The sequence below is a fragment of the Corylus avellana genome, chromosome 1, assembly GCF_965113065.1.
Source record: "Corylus avellana chromosome 1, dhCorAvel1.hap1.2, whole genome shotgun sequence".
Lineage (NCBI taxonomy): Eukaryota > Viridiplantae > Streptophyta > Magnoliopsida > Fagales > Betulaceae > Corylus > Corylus avellana.
This window is the reverse complement of record NC_142490.1, coordinates 23621547-23634499: the sequence shown is the minus strand read 5'-3', so window position 1 is coordinate 23634499 and position 12953 is coordinate 23621547. Positions and strand designations below refer to the sequence as shown.

The window sequence follows — 12953 nt, the reverse complement described above, 5'->3', positions numbered from 1 at the left end:
AACATTTAAAGATGTGCACAGGCAAATCAGAGGTTCCAGTAGTGGCTGAAAAGAACCAGACGGTCGGATAACACCAACAAGGCCATGAGGAGCCGAAGCCGAAGAGTCGTGTATGCAAATACTTCATGCCCAGTGCTGTAGCTATGTCATTGGCCGGCGATCGACGTTAACTATCTCCGTCCCCCGCGGGTGACGTAAATATTTGACTTTTGGAAATTCACAAAACCTCGTCGACGCCTCGTCTCTGTGACTCTGTGTGTGTGCGAGACAGAGTCAGAGAGAGAGAGAGAGAGAGAGAGAAAAATGGCGTCTGTGCTGCTATGGAGGGTGTTACCTCTGCTGGCACTGCTCGCTTCTTTTTTGCTCTTCTTCTACGTCCAGAACTCTTCCAAGGTCTGGCTATATTGCTTCTTGTGAGAAAATGGAGTTGACTTTTGTTTTGTTGGTGTTGGGATTTGTTAATCTCAAATAAGCAAAGCCATTTCACCCAAAAAAAAAAAAAATTGAAATCCCAAAAAAGTTGTAAACTTGTAATCTGGGATTTAAGCAGCGGTTTTTCATTTACTATCTTCAGAAAAACAGAGGAGCATTTTTGAGTACTTTTTAATTATTCACGTGAATGCTATGCTGATTGAATTTGACATTTAATGTCAGTTGTCTCACAAGGAGTGCAGCCTTCTTCCTCACCAGAGTTATTGGATAACGAGCAAGCGCATTGTGACACCACAAGGTGTCATTTCTGGTGCAGGTTTGTTTACTTCTTAATTGATCCCCCATGAAGAAAAAAACAGAGGATTGTGGATTATAGAATATAAGAACCTTGTTATAATCTACTTGTTTAGCATTTGGGATTGCGATTTCCCAGCAAAAAGTGTAATTTTAAACCAAATCGCTGTGGTTTGGGAGTGCATTTTTAAAGTGCACGATTTGACTGGGCTTTAAAAAATCGCTATTTTTAAATCACACATTGTGAAATTGCAAACCAAACGGACCCTAATTTACTGTTGTTAGTGTAAGGCTAAATGTTGAATCATTCTACAAATATTGTTATGATTTTCATTTTTCAGCTTAATTAATGTATTTTTGTAATGAAATGCATAAATGGGCAGTGGAAATAAGGGGAGGGAAGATTGCATCCATTGTTAAAGAAGAGGATGGGCGTGGCAGTTCCAAGGTGGGGCATATAGTTGATTATGGAGAGGCTTGTGTCATGCCTGGCCTGATTGACGTGTAAGCTGTGTAAAACATCTCTCTTTCTTGTGGTCTATTTCTTCATGGTGTGTATATAATTTAGCATAATAAATGGTTGCATAAATCTGGTGCCAAATTTTGTGTAGTGTTCTGCAAAAGACAACATATTGATTTACAAACTTCTATGATTCATGATATATGCCGTTTTGGTATCTTCTTGTCATTAATCCAAAGCAAATTTCAGCATTGGTTTTAAGTATAAAACGATAACTTATTTTAACAAAATATATAGGATATTCATTTTGATTTTGTTCATGGCAGGCATGCACATCTTGATGATCCTGGAAGAGCAGAATGGGAAGAATTTCCTTCAGGGACTAAGGCAGCTGCTGCAGGTGTGGCAATCTCCCTCATTTAAATTTGTGTTTCAAAGGTCCTGTGGACAAAAAATTTTTAATTGATTATTTCTGCTGAATTTACTGGCTTTCCAAAACCGCCCTGTTGACATCTAATATCACAATTTGATTTTTCTTTGTCTATTAAATGTCAAATAATTCTCATGCAGTACCAAAAGTTCTGACTCTTGTGTGTTGATCTCTTCTGTTCCACACCCAAATAATTTGGTATCACTGTGTTTCTACAGGTGGTATAACAACATTGGTTGACATGCCTCTAAATAATTTTCCTTCAACTGTGTCTCAAGAGACTTTGAAACTCAAGGTATGGACAGATGAGCAGCAATGAATTACTTTGTTTTGGCCCTTAATTTTTTTTTTTTTAATCATTTCGGTGACCTTTCTATATTGTAGTAATGCATCCGTCTCATTTCGTTTAAAAATGAACTTATGCATTTTAATGGGGTAGTAAGTAGTTGCAGATAATTTCAACTAACTACTGGTTTTTTTTTTTTTTTTTTTTTTAATTTGTAAATTGTCTTTAATGCTTCTGCTTGATAGATTGAAGCTGCAGAGGAGAGAATTTATGTTGATGTTGGTATGCTCCTGAAACTATTCCTTAGCCTAATGATAATTCCTGGACTATTGTCTATTAACTATACCACCAACAGGTTTCTGGGGAGGTTTAGTTCCTGAAAATGCATTCAACTCAAGTATTCTTGAGGGTCTCCTAAATGCTGGTGTTCTTGGTTTGAAGGTAACTATTTCAGGAGTATTGTCAGTTGTCATTGATCATTCTTAGTTTATCGATTCACTTCATTGATGCATTAACAACCCAAAAACTCTAAAACTGTTTAGCATATATAAGATCACTGTCAGCTGTTTTGAGCCACAAAAAAGGTGCAAAACTATTATGCTCAGTTTTTCTTTTCCTCTCTATTTCAAGACATGCAAAAGGTTGGATAATGCTTTCTTAGATCAAGAACTAGAGGAGAAGAATTGCATTCTATTTTAGGGTTTGTTTGATAAACGGTTTTGGCATGATTTCGGCACAACACTATTCATCCCACTTTTTCATTTTTCCAACATTCTCTTACTTTTTACGTCACATCAATCATTTTTTATTACTATTCAAATAAAAAAATCACTACAAAACAAAATTTTTTCATTTTTCCATACTAAACATTCTTACTTTTTCACTTTTTCAAAAAAAACATTCTTACTTTTTTTTACATCAATCAATTTTTGCTACAGTATCGAACCGAAACCGAAACGAAATCGTTTATCAAATGAACCCTTAATGATGTGATCTGAGTTTCAAACCTTGACAGTCATCTCTGCCTTTCTTCCATGGCAATTAATAACATGTTAGGCATCTCCTTCACATGCTTACACATGAGAACTGTGGAAACGACTAAGACTACTCTGTTGATAATATTTCCCAATTGGAACAACAGTACCTCCAATTCCTTGTTTCTTCTGATTCTTAATTTTGCCAAAAATGACTTTTGGATGATATTGGCTAGTTTGGCTGTCATGGGGGATTGCCATGCCTAAAGTTTGATTGTATCACTTCTCTTTTTCCTTAATCAGTTTGTCGACTAAATTAATCATTCTAAGATAGATGATGTGGTGCTCTCTAGCTAAGGACTGTAACTCAAGATCCAGCATCAATTCACAGAGCCTAAGTTTCAGGGGTTTAGTTCTGTGGTGCTCTGGAACTTATAACAATTCCAACGTCTATATGAAGTATAGCTTTGTGGGCATAGTACCAACCATTTATTGATCTTAGGAACTTTCTATTTGGCCAACTTGTAAAAATGGTTCTACTGGCTAAAATTGGAAACATTGTGGTAATATCTATCATGTAGGTTTCTAATTCCATTATGATCATTCAATTTTGATAATACAAGTAATTATATGATGAAATATAACTGCATTAGTATGCATATAGTCTCTAGACCATCATGACTAACTTTTATTTGTCTGATAGGTGTAGCATTGGGATTACCTGATAAAGTTTTCTATGTTTTTTGTAGTCTTTTATGTGTCCTTCGGAATGACAAATGCCAGTCTTATTAAGGTATGTTTCCTGATATTTAGTCCAAATGTGCATATTAATAATCTATCTGGCTGACATATTTGTTTACAGTTACAGTTAACGACTTTTTGGTTCATTATAGTGCTGCATATCCAAAAATTTTAATTTGTAACCCCCCCCCCCCCCCCCCCCCCCCCATTCTCTTCCAATTAAATAATTTCATTTATGTTGCATGAATAGTAATCTAGGTTGCCTCTATTGCAATAGAAATCATGCTTGCATATAATGCCTTTTTGCAGAAATGATTTCAGGGGTTGGATGATGTGATTTCTTTTACTAAATTGAGTCTCTATCTCTTGCAATACTTATGTATTTTAGTATACTTGCATAAGAAATGCAATTATTTGTTCCTCAGGAGGGACTGTCTGTACTTGCAAAATACAGAAGACCACTACTTGTACATGCAGAGATTCAACAAGAATCTGAAAGCCACCTGGAACTTAAAGATGGTAGCCATGATCCTCGTTCTTACTCAACCTATCTTCAGACTAGGCCACCTTCATGATAAGATATTGCTTATGACTTTGTGAACTAATAAGGAAGCTATTCAGCCATTTTGTTTTATACTTGATCCTCAAGACGAACAATTTTATGAAATAAAATACTTTTTGATTAAAGTACATACTGGTTTGGCGAATCACCCATTCAGACCTACCCTGTGATTTAATTTACATGCATTCGGCATCAACCTGGTAGATACATCTCGAGTATCGGCATCATGGATCATGTTAGAAAATCCCAGCACACACAATATATGTATTAGCCATGATGATTCACAAATATAAACCATAGATACATATTTTCACAATGGAACTCCAGTTTTGACCACCTTCTGAAATTGGAGAAATACTTTCTAAAATTTTTCATGCCCTTCAAAACTGAGAAAAGTTGGTAACTGTATTTTCCCCCTAGAAGTGATCAGAAAGCGGTTCCTCTAGCATTTCAGGAGAAAATCTTATGTATTTGGCTTGATTCTAGGAATGCCATTTTATATGATTTGCAATATTCTTTTTTATTTCAAATCAGGGAGGAGGCAGCTATTAGGGAGCTTGTAACTCTGACAAAGGAAACAAGGACGGGCGGCCCTGCAGAAGGAGCTCAACTTCACATTGTTCACTTGTCTGATTCAAGTTCTTCCTTAGATCTTATTAAGGTACTCTTTTATGTGCATATAGCTCCAGTGGGGCATAATAATTTATAATAATTAAGAAGCAAATTCTCATTGACCTTCTTATGCATCAACTTTTGCATAGACTTACCACTCATTGATGATTTCTAAATACATAATCAAGGTAATTAATTACTATACACATTTTTGGTATAGTGAAGACCGTTTATTCTTCTTATTGCAATACATTGTATGTTCAAAGTCTTTGCGACTGCTGTTCTCTCCTCACCTCAAATTACTTCAGTGGATCCTTAATTTTATCTGTGGTTGGGAACATGATTTTTCTTAAAGCCATTCACCCCTGTCAATCCTTAGCTAACTCTACTTTTCCCATGCAAAGAAAATTACTGTAAATGCTTTTTGCTTTTGACTGAGAATGCTAGTATTTTGTTACAGGAAGCAAAAAGTAGTGGTGATAGCATAACTGTTGAAAAATGCCCCCATTATTTGGCTTTCTCAGCAGAAGAGATTCAGGATGGAGATACTCGATTTAAGTTTGCCCCACCTATTCGTGATGCAGCCAATAACGAAAAACTGTGGAAAGCTTTGTTGGTATTTTCTATTCTGTGATGCTCTTATATTCCATAGTTTTGCTTTACACCATCAATTGGTTCTACTTAGTTTACTTCTATTTTCAGGAAGGACATATTGACATGTTGACTTCTGATCATTCTCCGACGTTGCCAGAACTCTGGATGCTTGATGATGGTAACTTTTTGAAGGCCTGGGGTGGCATATCATCTTTGCAGGTTGGTGTGTTTATGTTTAGGATCAATGATAATTCATTATATTCCTTGGTACCTAGTACTATGAAACTTGATTGAAAATATTATTAGTTGCCATTATTTATATAGAACATTCTTAAAGATGTAGTTATCTTAAATGTTCAGTAAGTTCGTCATGCAACTGATTTAGTCCAGTATCTAGCTGGATTTGTTGGCTGAGGTTTCATGTTAGTGAGAATTGGACCTCATTCTCCTGCTCTATGTGCTTGCTTGCTTTTTACTGGCAAAAGCTACTACTTATAATTGAGGAACCTTGTCATTATTGATTATAAATTACATGCAAAACTGTTTTTTCTGTATCATGAAATAAAATTTACTGGATTGAAATAAAGAATGACAACAAAATAGCAGAGACATGAGAATTAACTGCTTAGATATATGTATGTGTAAATGTATGTACATATGATTTTGTTTGGGTGTGTGTGTGTATTTCCCAGCAGCCATAATAAAGAATAACAACAAAATAGAAAGACTTGATTCTCATGATGCACATATTTATATATGCATCTCTCTATGTGTGTGTGCATATTCTCATGCCAAACCAAGCATAGCACAGACTAATTCATTAGAATTGTGAGGGTGAATATATGAGAAATAATGTAATCATAAATGTATGCGCCACTTTCTTGGTTCAATTGTTTGATAGTCTGCTCACACGTCGCTTTTTGCAATTGATTTGGGGAACTAACTGCCATTCTTTTGCGAGCATCTACAGTTTGTTCTTCCTGTGACGTGGTCATATGGGCGGAAATATGGGATAACTTTGGAACAATTAGCTTTATGGTGGAGTGAGAGGCCTTCCAAATTTGCCGGACAAGAACTAAAGGTGATATGGTTATTTGTTTCCTATCATGCACTCTGCTCCAGATTCAAACATGCAATCTAAATATTTAGAAATATCTGAAGTAAAACTGCTTTGTTCTTAGCCTTTGCCATGCACATGAATGATAAAAAGAGCTACCATGGAGAAGTCATAAAATCTTACTTGCAATGGTGTTCAATTCATTGTCACTATAAAGCGAAATTTGTAGCTCAAAGCTGTCATATACTATCTTACCATCTCTTAAAAGTGGCATTGATAAGCTCAAAACAGTGGCCTGTTAAAATAAGTATGTGCATATGAATTGGTTCCAGGGATCATTTTGTATGATTTCCTAACAATTACTTGCTGCATCATGTCATGTGAATTTTGATTCTATCATGCAGGGGTGCCATTGCTGTCGGAAACCATGCCGATATTGTCATATGGGAACCAGATGTGGAGTTTGAACTCAATGATGACTATCCTGTATACCTTAAGCATCCTGTATGTCTTGCTTAGTCTAATTCCTCTTTTGTTACTCAACTTCACTTGTTTTGAGTCGTGTCTTGCATTGTTACATGGGTTTTGCCTTACCAAATGTTTAGCTTCTAAACTTTCACTCAAGTTATTGTGGTGAACTTGATCATATTGTTGAAGTCTTCTCATCTAAACCATTATGGCAAGAAAAAAGTTTAATTAAGAGGGAGAAGGAGAGGCAAAAATTGGAACAAAAGTATCATTTGATTCGTCATTATCAAGTGATAAATGGGAAACTCATGGAAAGTTACAATCCCCACCGCGCACCTGTTGATAGGGTTTTTAACCCATTAGGAGTACCTTTATGAATGAATATAGGACAAATATTTGAATGCTCGCTCAAGTTAGCGCGAGATCTGCTAGGTAGACATTATCGAATAACACCTTTTGATGAGAGATGTGAACAAGAGGCTTCGAGAAAAATGGAAAGTTACAATCCCCACCGCGCACCTGTTGATAGGGTTTTTAACCCATTAGGAGTACCTTTATGAATGAATATAGGACAAATATTTGAATGCTCGCTCAAGTTAGCGCGAGATCTGCTAGGTAGACATTATCGAATAACACCTTTTGATGAGAGATGTGAACAAGAGGCTTCGAGAAGTCCTTGTTTGGATGGGCCAAATTTCATTTTTGTTTTGAATTTTTTAAGAAACCGATGCAGATGTGTTGTTTGGATGGGCCAAATTTTATTCTTGTTTTAGATTTTTTAAGAAACCGATGCATATGTGTTGTGTGATTTTTAGAACATTGGGCAAAATTTTGAGTTTGTGAATTTGTGCCAAATCTATTTACAAAATCAAAAAATAGGAATTTGAAAACAAAACAAAAAACATGCCAAGCCAAACAAGGCCTGCTTTCTAAATTATATGAAACCAGTAAGCAAACAGCGAATCCATGGGTATTTAAACCCGAGTATATGGGAAAAAGCAAAATATTTGATGGAAGAACAAATGATCCTTTTGAACAACATGTTATAATAGGAAAACCTTATATCTTGAAAATAATTCATCAAGTTGATGATAAAATACATGTTGTGAACCTGATCCATATTGTTGAAGACTTCCCATTTTAGTATTTAATTTCTTTATATTAGATAAGTATGTTGAAGTCACTAATTTGTGCTCCCTTGTCCTTTGTATAGAGTATTTCAGCCTACATGGGAACAAAGCTATCTGGAAGGGTGTTGGCAACTTTTGTAAGAGGGAACCTTGTCTACGAAGAGGGGAAGCATGCTCCTGCCGCCTGTGGTGTTCCAATCCTCGCAAAGTAAACGGTCTTTTTGGTAAAAAATTTTAAAAATAGGCTTTTCAAATGCCGAAATCTCTTCTCAAATATCAATTATTCAAATGGATTTTTACTCTTAACATGCTTTTTAAAACAAACCACAACTTGTTAAAAAAAACACACACACACACTTTTCACAGAACACTTACTATAACTGATTTTAACATCCAATGGTTTGCCATTTTTTCATTTCTTTCTTCAAGTATTGATTTTTGGACATTCCCTGCAGACTCTTGCCCATTGACTAGCATGGTTTCAGTTGAAGGTGGGCCAGTTATGGCTGGGGCAATGTCAGAGATACAATTCACCACCAGCATTTGTTCCAGTCGGCAATTTTGGTCCAATGAACACCCGAGGTTTTACACTGTTCGTAATAACATTGATGTCAGCGTCAGGCTTGGATGTGCATAGTTTGCTGCTTACCAAGAAGGTTTCTGAAATTACATGTACATTATGGTTGGATGTAATGAACTAACTATTGCTGTAAAGTAGATTTTTTTGCATGTGCGTGCGTGTCAACTTTCGAAAGTACCAAAATGTTTGAAGCTTGTTTCTCGGAATTGGTATATATATATTAACAATGGTTGATCTACAAGCTACTACATTTTGCCACATCAACATAGTGAAATAAATGTAGAATATTGGTATATCAGCCACGTAACGATTTATGAAAAGTGCTGGTTATATACAGGGCCGGCTCAATGTTTTTGGAGGCCTTAGGCGAAATTTTGATGTTGAACCTTATTTTTTTAAATATTTAAATATTAATTAAATAATATTTATTTTAATAATATTATTATATTTTTATAATATTATTATTATTTTTATTCTCATTGTTGTTTCATGACTTTTAAGTTTAATTTTTATCTAGTTGCCCAAAAAAATTGATGTAACATATTTGTTTTTTTGGATTAATTAGTCTTATTTTACAATGAGCTTATTTTATATTATGGTCTTATTTTAGACGCCTTAAATTTTTATGGAAAAAATTTTTGGGCTTTATTTAAAAAAAATAAAATTAGGCCTTAAGTTAAAATTAAATTAAAATTTTTTTTAGGCCTTATTAAAATTTTTTTTGGGCCTTATTAAGAAAAATTTTGTACCTAGCTAACTCGAGGCCCTAGGCGACCGCCTCAGTGGCCTAGCCACTGAGCCGGCCCTGGTTATATATGCGCTATCACTTCATAAAGACTAATCAATTTGACACTTTCTTATAATCACTTATAAATCTTAGTTTCACTTAATAGGGAACTAGTGTAGAATTCATTAGTGCCTCTGTACTCTACTCGCTCTACATGGACTATTCATCTTCCTAATATGGAACTTAGATGTATAATCTCCCTCCTTCAATCACTAACATCTTCCATTAAGGTCTCGTTATGCAGTGCTTTAATACCATATGGTTATTCTAGGTTGCTTTGATATCATTTGTAACGATAAGGAAAATGGTTAGCTACATTTTTTCTATCATTCTAAAATGATTAGTCAATTTACAGCTTTCATATAATCACTTATAAACCCGTCTCACCATGAGCGTTTTTATATATGTGGAATATTACCATTTTCCCAAATGTAGGACTAGAGTGTAACATGCCACCTTTCATCCGATAGGGGTGGGTGCAACCACTCTTTTTTTAAAAAATAAATAGAATTATTGTAATTTTATAAAAACTCCAACTAAAAAAAAAATAGGCCAATTTAATAATAGAAAAGGCTCATCACAAGGAGATTTGAGATAATTGTATACCTAAAAATTTATTTGATACAAATTCAAATCACGTCAGTAATTTTCCCATAAAAAAATTGATACTGGTAAAACATTCTCACAGCCGACGTTTTCTGTTACAAAACGACAGCGGTTCTTTTGCCTCCACAATTCAAATGGATAAGATTCAAAAGACCATGCAAAGCCATTCTGTCGGAGACGGAGATGACCCGAGCTAACTCACAGAGTCAACTCGTTCTCTCGCTTAAACACCTCCAATGCAACTCACCAACCTGCTCAGCTCCATTAGAAAACTCCAAATTCTCTTCCCCAAAGCACTTGTCAAACCCTCCAACTCGGCCGAGTCAAACTCACACCGACTCACCCTCTCGCGGACACTCCAATCCGAGACCCTGAAAACCCTAGAATGGCCCTTGGTATGCAAGCAACTCTCTTCCTTCACATCGACCCCCATGGGGTTCTCTGCCATCCAAAAGGCCCAAATCCCCTTGGGCCGAACCAGGGAGGAGAGCGAGAAGCTTCTGGATCAGACTGCCGCGGCAGTGGAAGCATCGGAGATGATGGATTCTCGCACGTTGGATTTATCGGGGATCGAGGACGTCTCGGAGATTGTGGATTCGGCTGTTTCCGGTGAGTTGCTCACGATTTTGGAGCTCTGCGCGATGCGGCGCACGCTGCAGGCGGCCAAGGCATTGATCGAGAAGCTAGAGCAATTGGCTGCGAACGTAGATTGCCCTGAAAGGTACTTTGTTGTTGTTGGTTAGTTTCGTTGTTTGAATTGATCTTTTGCTTTGGTATTTTATTAGAGAAATAGAAAGCATAAGCAATGGCGATTAGAGAAATTATCCTAGAATTGAAACTTAATTTGGTGAAAGTGAATTTATGAGAAATTTTGTGAAGAGAATTACAAACGTGAGGAGGCTAGGCAAGCGATATGAGCTTGATGAGAAGTGGAGGAAGTGGTGAGGGAGGTGGCCTTTAGGTGGAGATTATTAGGGAAGGCATTGACGTTTGTTATGCACAGGATTTTAAACAAACATTCAGAAAGGATATAGAGAAAACATAAAAAATGCAAGACGCCTATGGTTCAGCTTAAAAGCGCATTACTTTTTAAAAAAATGGTACATGATTTTGGATTTTCTTGGTTCTGTTTTACTACATTGTTCAAGACAATAGAGTTGAAATTATTTTTTTCAAAAATAGGTGTCTCAAGGCTTTGAAGGCTGCTACTGTGTGCGATCAAGTTTATCTAATACATTCCTGGATAGGTTGTACTTATTGCTTGACACAGTCTGGAGAGAAGCATTTATCATATGGTAATGGATTCTTCTGTCACATTAAGGGTCTCAGAATAAAAATTCATTTCTAAGGTACTGTCACATATGGAGTGCAGTGCTTGCATTTCCTACTCTTTTGCATAACTAAATGTAGAAGCTGCCTTCGTGAACTTTCAATGTTGTAAAAAAGAAATGGAATTTATCTTTCGAACTGTATTTAAACAGGTACTTCCCCCTGCTTCAAATACTTAAGAACTGCAATTTCCAAGTGGAGTTAGAGCGTAAAATAGGATTTTGCATAGATTGCAATCTGTTAAAAATCCTTGATAGGGCAGTGAAGAATTGGAGACGATTAGGTTAGAAAGGAAGAGCAACATGGAAAGTCTGGATTCTCTGTTGAAGGGAGTCTCATCTCAGATTTTTCAGGCTGGGGCAATCGACAGACCTCTCATAACCAAGCGACGGTCTAGGATGTGTGTGGGTATTAGGGCTTCCCACCGATACTTACTCCCAGATGGTGTAATATTAAATGCTAGTAGTTCTGGTGCAACATACTTTATGGAACCCAAAGAGGCAGTGGAGTTGAATAACATGGAAGTGTGGCTTGCAAACTCTAAGAAAGCTGAAGAGATAGCAATTTTGAGCTTGCTTACATCTGAAATAGTGGAATCAGAAATAGAGATCAAGTATTTATTGGATAGAATTTTAGAAGTTGATCTTGCTTTTGCAAGAGCTGCTTATGCTCGGTGGATGAATGGTGTCTGTCCAATTTTCACTTCAAGGGGTTGTGAGGCCTTCAATTCTAATGAAGCAGATTATGCTTTATCAGTAGATATTGATGGTATACAACATCCTTTGCTCCTTGAGCCCTCTCTGAGAAGTTGTTCAGATGTCTTGACATCCAGCTCTGGCAATGCAGTTCAGTTGGGTGATGGAGATGGTGCAATGATTTCTGGAAGTTTGTCAGAAGGTGTATCCAATTTTCCTGTGCCAGTAGACATTAAAATTGAATGTGGAAAGAGAGTGGTTGTAATATCAGGACCAAATACAGGTGGGAAAACTGCTTCAATGAAAACATTGGGCCCGGCATCTCTTATGTCGAAGGCTGGCATGTTTTTGCCTGCTAAGAACCACCCAAGGCTTCCATGGTTCAATCTTGTTCTAGCTGATATTGGAGATAACCAGGTAATTGTTACCTTGTTTTTGGGAGAAATTCTCAGTTCATTTAGTTGTTCTTGTTTAGTCTGACTCTTGTTTTTTATTCTAGTCTCTCGAACAAAATCTCTCTACTTTTAGTGGCCACATAACGCGGATCTGTAACATGATGGAGGTGGCCTCAAAAGAATCACTTGTCCTCATTGATGAAATTGGTAGTGCAACTGATCCTTCAGAAGGTGTGGCCCTTTCTACCAGCATTTTGCAGTATCTCAAAAACCATGTTAACTTGGCTGTTGTGACCACTCATTATGCGGATTTGAGTCTCCTGAAAGAAAAGGATAGTCAATTCGAGAATGCAGCCATGGAATTTTCACTAGAAACCTTACAACCTACTTATCAGATCCTCTGGGGAAGTACAAACGCATTAAGTATTGCTAAATCAATTGGTTTTGATCTAAATATAATTGCACGCGCACAACAGTGGGTGGGGAGGTTAAAGCCAGAAAATCAGCAAGAGCGGAAATGT

At 36.5% G+C, this 12953-nt stretch overlaps 1 pseudogene across 1 annotated transcript; it reads left to right on the top strand.

The window, feature by feature from the left end:
- Window positions 1-296: 296 nt before the first annotated feature.
- On the top strand, window positions 297-8252 carry LOC148588140 (allantoinase-like; annotated as a pseudogene). Its single transcript, XR_015909329.1, has 15 exons — window positions 297-393; window positions 655-748; window positions 1110-1230; window positions 1513-1586; window positions 1835-1911; window positions 2148-2184; window positions 2258-2343; window positions 3626-3669; window positions 4043-4190; window positions 4713-4840; window positions 5252-5407; window positions 5494-5604; window positions 6356-6474; window positions 6847-6946; window positions 8124-8252. The product of XR_015909329.1 is annotated as an allantoinase-like (transcript).
- The last annotated feature ends 4701 nt before the right edge of the window (window positions 8253-12953 follow it).